Source organism: Mercenaria mercenaria, chromosome 12, assembly GCF_021730395.1.
Source record: "Mercenaria mercenaria strain notata chromosome 12, MADL_Memer_1, whole genome shotgun sequence".
In the NCBI taxonomy this organism is placed as follows: domain Eukaryota; kingdom Metazoa; phylum Mollusca; class Bivalvia; order Venerida; family Veneridae; genus Mercenaria; species Mercenaria mercenaria.
The window spans coordinates 69,527,266-69,537,050 of record NC_069372.1 but is presented as its reverse complement, the minus strand read 5'-3'; the positions used below and the strand labels follow the sequence as shown (position 1 = coordinate 69,537,050).

The 9,785-nt window shown below is 34.4% G+C and overlaps 1 long non-coding RNA gene across 1 annotated transcript; it reads left to right on the top strand.

Moving 5' to 3' along the window:
• The first annotated feature begins 3,410 nt into the window (after window positions 1-3,410).
• On the top strand, window positions 3,411-9,521 carry LOC123533548 (uncharacterized). The gene is made up of 2 exons (XR_008366547.1): window positions 3,411-4,079; window positions 8,914-9,521. It is a non-coding gene; the product is annotated as an uncharacterized LOC123533548 (long non-coding RNA).
• The last annotated feature ends 264 nt before the right edge of the window (window positions 9,522-9,785 follow it).

The window sequence follows — 9,785 nt, the reverse complement described above, 5'->3', positions numbered from 1 at the left end:
AATGTGCCAATACTGGTCCTCCTCCTTACCTTTCACGCACTACCGCTCCCTATTTCGCGTCTTACACAAGTATTTTTTAACATTTCTTGTGTTTGAACTTCTTAATACCTCTGTGTTTCATTACACACCCCTGAAAGAAAATTTATTTTATCTCCTGTAATTTTACTTTCTTATGTTACTCTATAGTGAGTAGGCTGTGAAACAAAAAGTATAAACTTCGAGTACGCACTACTAATTTTAGACATATTTGCAGAAAACAGCATCAAAGTTCAAAACCGGACAAAAATGTTACAGGGTCACTTTCTGAAAAATATGATATTTCAGCAAAAAATAATATATGATCCTGTGTACAATATTTGGAAAAAAAATAAGACAACTGCGCAAAATGTTCATGCATATTAACAATAATTACAGCTGTGATTTTGACTTGAAAATAAAAATACATGTGTTTATAATTATCAAGGCAGGAAATGCACTGGGGAAGCAATACAATTTCTGTAGTTAACTATATCAACAAACAGACGAATATTTCCTCAAAAATTAAAACCAACAGAATTTCACTAGGTAGATATTTTGATACTGAACCTATTGACGCAAAGAGAAGAACCTTTGCTGTCAATTTATATGTGTCAAAATAATTACACAAATGTCTAGAATCATAAGACAATCAAAGAAAACATTTTGAGGACAATTAAATGGATGATAAAACACAGACAGATTTATATTCCGATGCATTTAACTGACATAGCTAAGATTACGTTTGACACTGACATACAGTGTTTACTCCATTCAATTGCATGCATTCTATAAACAAGTTTGTTTCCCCTGAGTAAAGAGAGCAATCAAACCAAGTCTGCTAATAAATTGTTTGCAATCTATCCTTCAAAAAGATCTTCTTGTAGACATTATTAGGTTTCCCTCCCCCATCTAGAAATAAAAAAAAAATATCCTTTATAGCAGCCTTTGTTTTCGCTTTCTATTAACTGGAAACCATAATTTTTGTCTGTGAAAAACATACTACAGATATGTGATATTCGTTATGCTTTTAATATTTGCGAACGGAACGACATGTGAATTTAAAACAAATACATCAGTAGCATTATTTTAGAAATGACAATCAACTGCGCAACGCGAATTTGTCCGTTAAAACTTTGAATGTGTATTTATTTTATTTGTAATGAACTGAAAAATGGCGCATATAGCTTACGTTAAAAGTGCTTGCTGCTAAGCTGCATCCTGGAAGTCAAGATAAATTAAAATTTACAATGCATATCATCGATGTATTGTTTACATAAGAAACTGTGCTATTGAAACTAATGACAAAATTATTAAGTGACTTCATAAGTCAATTATGCAAGCATCAACAATAGAAGGAAACGAATCATTTCGCTATGTTAACGGGTGAAAAATAATCCGTTATTAGGATTTATTAGGAATCATAGATGTGTGAACGCCTTGACTAAACGAATCAGATTGCTTAGATTATTGGAAACTGCAATTATATGCTTATGAATGTAATCTCCGGATAGCCATACGACCATTATACTCAATTATTCCCTGCATTATTCTTAGAAAGAGGCTGCGTCCGTCAGTAGCCTAACATACGTCGTCTCCATAACCCTGTATTCTTTCAAATCAAGAAATTTTAATAATATTCGCGAAGATATTACTTTGCCGATATTCTCGAATACAGTCAATCGCGAATTCAGCTATTCGAATGTATTTATTAGAGACGACTGATCAAAAGTAGTCCGTCATTCCAGTATATTAGGAGTTCATAGATGTGTGAATGTCTTGGCTACACCAATCAGATTGCATAGATTAGTAGATACTTGAGTTAAATGCAAGTGAATGTATGCCATATGGCCATTATACTCAACTACAACTTGCATTAATCTTGGAACTACTCTCGAGTCCGCTTCCTGGAAAAGCCAGTACTAGTCTCATATGAGAAGGCGTGGTCGCGACCCCAATCGGACTCGAACCCACGACCCCCGGGTTGATCGGCCTACACCTTAACCACTACACCACCGCTCCACTTTAGGAGGTCTTGGGTTCAATCCATGTCTGCGTTATACTAAAGATGTAAGAATGGTACCAGAAATTTCCTTGCTTGGCGCTCAGCATTTAAAGGGAAATAGGCTTCCCCTCTCTCGTACACTCACGGCGATGGATATCATCAGGAAAGAGGCGTCGAGGATAATTTATCTAAGTTGAAATAACTTGTTTTACAATATATTTAAAATAAATGAGTATAAATCAGACCAAAATCAAGGCCGAAAAGGTGGGAAATGTTTGTGATTACCCCGAATGCCAAGTGTTTCTCATGTATATGAAACATGTATCCAGTCCCTGAAATACTTCCAGTATTGAGATCCTAATGACATTTGTTTCAAATACGCAAGCTTCTAAGTGCTCAACTGGCTCAGTTATCCAAAGTTTTCCTAACTGTTAAGGCTATTTCTGCAATAAGGGAATTGCGATTGATGCAATATTCTACTTGCGATAGATTTATCCTTTAAGTGTCATTGAGCTCTTTATGACAACAGACTTATGGGGGCAATATAGTTTTTCTAAGCCAGCTTTTGATTGGTCACTTTCATAAACAAGCTACTATATTTGTTAGGTTGATGGCTTGCTCTTTGTAACTGAATGAAAAAGCCGGGAGCCAGGAATTGGAGATGTTAGGCGTATAAGGTAGTTTTAATAGTAAAATCCTATCGTAATACTGGCTCAATTGCAGGTCAAATATAAATAGGGTAAGTGAAGAACCCATTTCACATATGAATCTATCAAGGGAATTCAATTTTCCTAGCATTTGTACCTCATAATTGGTCAACCACAGGACTCAACTCCATAGCTCTAAAATGTTTCGTATTCAGCCCGTTAATCTTCCATCTCTGAACAGATGTTCACTCTATTTGCTGCGAATATTCTCTGAAATGAAACAATAAGCGTTTGCAAGACCAAAACCTGTAGCTCCAAGTTCCAATAATATCTGAGCAGACTTTGTGTCGTTACAAATACTTACATGTCAATAAATACATGTAGAAACCTATGCCTTGCTTCTAAGAGGCATCTAAATACGAATGGTTACTTTTCTGTTGTGAAGCCGACACAATGTACAGAAAATTTCCAGCTACAGTTAGCTGAAAAAAAACATCAGACTCCTTCATAAGTTATTTCAGTGTCGTGCAGGTAATATATCATACACTGGATTCTAACCTATAGTAGCTTTGAGGGACAAGCACTTTGCAATCAATGAGAGGACACCCTCACGACAATAATCAGCTCTCAGAAATATTTATAGCATTAATCTGCTCTTACGCACAATCTGCATGATCACTACACACGCGCCTCGCTTTAATACCATAATCATGCATGTCCCGCCGTTACATGACTGAAAAACTGTTGTAAAACGGCGTTAAACCCAAAACAAACAAACAAATAATCATTAATCATGCATGCATTGAATGCAAACACGTACTTAATAGGAACGATAGTATAACAACTGTGTCCAGCGGATAGTGTAGACATAGTTTAGGAGTAAACGTATTCTTAACTAGACAATGGAAACCGAAGAAATTCAAAGTTTTTTTTCCTGCAAAACCGCGCTCGTATTTACGATTTTAGGAATAATTTGGTATTTTCGTGAAAAAATAGTGTACAATAGCTATAGGCTATACTTTGCGTGGATCTTTAATAAAATCTGCGAAAGTATTAAAGAAGGATTAAAAGACGAGAAGACCCGGCTGTTTCAGTTTCTACATGATTATAAAAATCAACAGAAGAAAAATCTGACGATACTTGAAGTTTGATCTGGCACAGCTCCTAATTTGTCCTTCTACCCGGCAAATTCTAAGGTGATTTGCCTAGATCCAAATCAACACTTTGATAGTTACGCAACTGAAAACATCAAAAAGGAAGAAAATTCGATCTCCGTAGATTTAGTACATGGATATGCAGAAGCTTTGCCATTCGAAAATGAAATATTTGACATTGTAGTGTGCACTTTCGTTTTGTGTTCTGTTAAAGATATGAAGAAGTGTCTGCAAGAAATCAAACGAGTTCTGCGACAGGTATTTATTTTGACTTATTTAAAGGCCTAGATTCACTATTATATAAGTGCCCCCCCCCCCCCCCCCCCCCATCCAATATACAACTCCCATCTTATCTGCTGCTTATCAGCGATTATGTAATAGCAACTGATTAGAGGGCAATTAGCACAGCAGGGACCCCAACTAGACCATGAAGATGTGTGCAGTGGAGTTGAAAGAAATTAATTTTGCTTCAGTAAATGTGGAATGATAATAATAATAATTATTATTTTGATATTATGTGGATGATAATAACTATTACTTTAATATAATAATAATAATAATAATAATAATAGAAATAATCATAATTATTATTATTATCATCATCATCATCATCATTATTATTATTATTATTTTATTATTTTTATCATATTATCATTGGTATATCATTATTATTATTATTATATTACATACAGGATGATAAAAGATACAGTAATAATATTGAAAATAATAATGATAATAAGACACAAGTATAGTGAAAACTTCCTGAGTTGTTTGTGCTGACAAACAATAATTTTCGGTTTGGAAATTGATTTTCATGTATTTATGTAATCAACATTATTTGAATATAAAATTATTCTGTTCCATCTATACTCAATTTTCATTTTCAGTATGTTGTCAAAAGGGACTCTTTTATGCTTTGCTTTGTAACTTTGAAACTCTTTTCAGTTTTCAATTTAAAAAATTGTTATTTACAGTATTCTGCAAGCTTTAGATGAGTGAAAGTCACATTTTTCACAATTCTCCAGACAGAATTTGAAAAAATAAAAACTTGCATGTTTCTTTAAGTAAGTTTCTCATTATTTCATTATTGTTAAAATACGTTTCTGATTATTTTATTATTGTGTTTGAACAAAAAATATATATTTTACATAGAAATGCAAAAAAAAAAAACTAGTATAACTTTAAAAGTTGTCAATTATTCATTAATTTAAAATGAATTACATTGTTTCCCCGTCTCACTAATAGATACACTTGTAAGGTAGACTGACTCTCCAATAAACAATATACCTTGTTTATTGGAGCCATACTGGGATGGCCATTCGCCCCCCAACTGTGCTGGTGAAGACAAAAATCTCTTGGCCCACTGCCAAAATCTTGGCCTTTAAGAAATAATTTATAGCAAAAGAGTGCTTTAGCACTATTTATGCACGATGGTTATACGTCGGGCGTAATAATTGCACGAGGGCGCAGCCCGAGCGAAATTATTTATACGACGTTTTACCGCCCGAGTGTATAAATAGTGTTAAAACACTCTCTTGCTATCAGTAATTTCGATTCTAATATGCTCTAAATCTAAAACACTAGATGAAATATAGAAGCGCTCTTGGTCGCAACAAAAACTTTTACGTCACAGCACGTTACCGTTAAGTCATTCTAGCGTAAGAGTGTTTTAATAGAGAGAAGCATATTAGAATAATGCTTACAAACATTTTAGCAGGTATGCTATGCTGTAGATGCTGTATTGAAAAAATCATTATTTTGGATGGAGTAGGCTCTTACAGTTCCAAAACCTACACACCCCGCCCCTCTCCACATCCCCCAAAAAGTGCAACGTAGTGGCCGATGAATCTGAAGCTTTCTTTAAAACACAACACTGTTTAACAGTTCTTACAGAATTATTTCCTACGAAGAACAATGCATAGTTTCTTATAAATGTTCAGTTGAATTTTAAAGATGAAATTCAATTCGCTTTTTAAAACAGTTCTGTTTATAACTCTGTTAACACAATTTCTTATTTATAATGTATTTCAGCCTAGTTTTTAACAAAGATTATTGAGTTCAGCTCCTGATAGCTGTCAGTCAAACCTGGGACCATGTCCCTAGCCCGTCACCTGGGCTATACCTCCCTGATCACAATGTACATTGGGTTTATATTATATAGGGAAACAGAGGAAATCTTCGCAGACACATTATTCAACTTCCTGTCAACTTAGTAATAGACATTTGCGAATTAAGTCGAAGTGGACTGTGGACACCTAGGACGATCGATATTTTAAGGGGGGGGGGGGCATCTCAAAATTTAAATAATATTATGTGCAGACGAAAATACATGCCTAAAATAATGATAAGGTTCGTCTTAATATTTTGGTGTTGCCGTAGTATTACAACTTCTTAAAAGCAGAGTTTTTCCCTCGATTTGGTAAAAAAAAATGAAAATGCTTTTAATTCAATAAGTAGTTCTGCTAGAATTACCAAACATAATAGTTAAGTAGCACATGATATTTATTCATATAATAGCATTACTCCCTTTACCCTGTAAAAGCCCGCCCGCTTAGTTAAGTAGGTAGAGCGTTGGTCTACGAATCGCGGGGTCGTGAGTCCGATCCTAGGGCGGGACGTATGTTCTCCGTGACTATTTGATAAACGACATTGTGTCTGAAATCATAAGTACTCCACCTCTGATTCATGTGGGGAAGTTGGCAGTTACTTGCGGAGAACAGGTTTGTACTGGTACAGAATCCAGGAACACTGGTTAGGTTAACTACACGCCGTTACATGACTGAAAAACGGCGTTAAACCAAAAACAAACAAACAAACAAGTTTACCCTGTAAATGTAAATTATTTCCCCTTGATTTCTTAGACGGTATCTAAGTAACTATAGGGTAGTGGCTCACCAATTTTGTAAGGATCTATTTATTAACCAGAGTTATTGCCCTTTAATTATTTTACAGTCTGTACATTCCAACATAACAAAGTAACTTATTGATGGAGTTTCATGAAATTTAATACACAATTTATATAGATCACTGAACGACGGTGATGCATGCGTATCTTCCATCAGAATCTCTTTAGTAACTGCTGAATTATTGCCCTTTAATTGTTTTAAAATTCATTAATTTCTACTGAACAATGTCATCCATTGATTGATCTTCATGAAACTTATTGATCACTACAGCGCAGAGATTTTCCTCGATTCTTAAAAATAATAATAGTTTGTGCATAACGTGTGTGTATCTGCAAAGAAGATATCATTTAAAATACCACCCCTCATTCGCAAAACAACTTGTCTGGGATATAGATTTGGCTTTCTTGAGCAAAGAACATTTGTTGTATACATATCACCAAAACTTTGTGGTTTAATATCATTACACTTAATTAGAAATGTTCTTCAGCATTACACGTCGTGCATCTGATACAAGGTATCAGTGTGTGATAGTATGACCGCTCAGTTTATCTCCGTGGTCGTCGTCCTACGTAAGCAGTTTTTGCTTTGAACAATTATCGCCCGATCGTTGGTCAGAATCATTGTCTTAACAAAATGTCGGACACAAAAGATTTCTATGATATATCAGATTCCAGATACACTTTTTCTATATTTACAAGTATTCATGTATAAATGTGACATCTGGAGTGTTAAGAATGTTTTTTCTATGATTTATTTTACTTTCCTACCTTTTAACGTTAGATGACCAAGTTTCAAACTTTATTTTGAATTGATTGTGGCAAATATCATGACTGTGTTTCATATAAATCAGGTCAATAATTTAGTCTGTTTAGTGTTTACAAGGTTTTTTGGTGGGTACAAGGTTTTTTAGTTATTTGGCTCAATGACCTAGATTTTTACCCCGTTTCAAAGTCAGCATACATTTTGATCCGGTTTCATAAGGTTCAATAGAACATATTGCCACTACAGTATTAACAATGTTTTATTTTCTATGGTATAGCCTCGTGAACCCGTTTTTAATCCCAGAAAACTCCCAAACTGTATCTAGACTTTATAATGTTAAATATTCTAACCAGACTTTTTTAAAGATCGAAAATATGGGTTAACGATGTTTTTTATAACTTCACTTAATGACCTATAGATAATCTAGTTTCAACGTAATGTAGATTTTATTAAGACTTATTCTGGCCAGGTCGTATATAGATCTAGTAGAAAAAAATGGAATATAGAATGTTACCAAGGTTTTTCTATGATCTGACCTCGTCACATAATAACCTACTGTCAAACTTTGTCGAAATTTTCTACACAGCATTAAGTTTCATTATGATTGGACTAGAATTGTAACCACTAGAGTGCTAATAGTGAAATTGTGAAATACGACAGACGAGGATGGGCATCAAACACAGCACTAAAACAATAGCTCACTTTAGGCTCAGATGTGCAAAAGTCTTGGGTGTGCAACTCCTAATGTTGAATAACATTCCCACACAATTTCTTCTTCCAGCGATACATGTATTACAAATTTTCTCTGACGGATAGACGGACCGAAGAACAGACGAAGCCAAATCTACATCCACACCGCATAGTGGTGACATAATAAGCCAGTCATATCACCATTCAGCGCATAGTATAATAAAGTAATGTTGAGATAGTCGCCGTGAAAAATCTATCGTCATAGGTGTTCACTCTCCACTTCGTCTTCATTCGGAAATGTCTAATTAAACTAAAATAATTCACGGATGTGTACTTGTTCAACACCCTCCATTTACTGAAGATTTGTCAATCTTGTCTGATCTACAGTTTTCGTATAATTTTTAAATCTTAAACGTCTGAAAGAAATATCCAAATTAAAATACAAAACGAAACAATATGTACGTTCAAGTACATTTATCTTTTGTACATTTGTACATACACATGCAAATTATGTAATTGTTCGAATATAAACAGCGCACTCTAGTCAGATAAGAAATGTCATTACGTACATTATGCGCATTAGGAAGCAGTTCAGGTATACAGTTCGTTTTCAAATAGTGTTCAGACTTTGATAAGCCAGTTTGTGTTTTACTATTGGACAAATTAAATTTATTGTTCAATCATTTATAATATTTGCTTTAAATTAGAAAGTATCATTATAACGTATTTTGTAGGGCGGGAAGTACGTATTCTTGGAGCATGTGGCATACGAGGACAAGAAGTCTTGGGCGTGGACGTTTCAGTGTGTAATGAATCCAGTACAGCAGATGTTCTTCGATGGCTGCGAGACAATACGCGACACAGAAACCTACATTATGGCTACTGGATTCTCAGATGTCAATGTAAACCGGTTTCCACACAAGCCGTTTCCGATCTGGTTCAGACCATGCATTAGTGGACTTGCTACAAAATAAATGAAAAGGAATGACTGAAACTTACTTTTGTAATGTATACATTGTGAAATTAGAATTTAAACTTTTGGACCCGTTTGCTTTTCTCTGCATATTTTCTTTTTTCTCAACGTATTTTATGTGTACCCAAATGGTGATGGAAGAAATTCAAGTGTAATTCTCGTGTTATTTCATTATGTGACTGTCAGTGGTTTAGTTGTGTTTTCTGATTTCAGCTAGAACTCAGAACAAGTTAATCTAGTGTAATGTTTTGATGTATACGTATTCCACTTTGACCAGTGCACTTTACACGATGAAGCCATTCGAATGAACGTTCACTGACATGATTTTGTTTACAAGAGTATTTATACGGATAAGATAGAACTAACTTTGTACAGTATTTTACGATACGCGTAACCTTTTTATCTAAATCTGCCTGATTCTCCCGTATTGCACTTTTGCTAGAGTTCACTAATTTACATTATTTGCAGCGCTTAAAATACATATTGCACATTCTGAAAAAAAAAATAACTTTGCTCTTTTTCAGTATTAATTTTTATTTTGCATATTTAATAATACGCACTTAATTATTTTTAACATTTTTTGAACATCAAACGGGCTTTTAGAAATAAGGAATTTGTCGTCTGCAAAAGTTA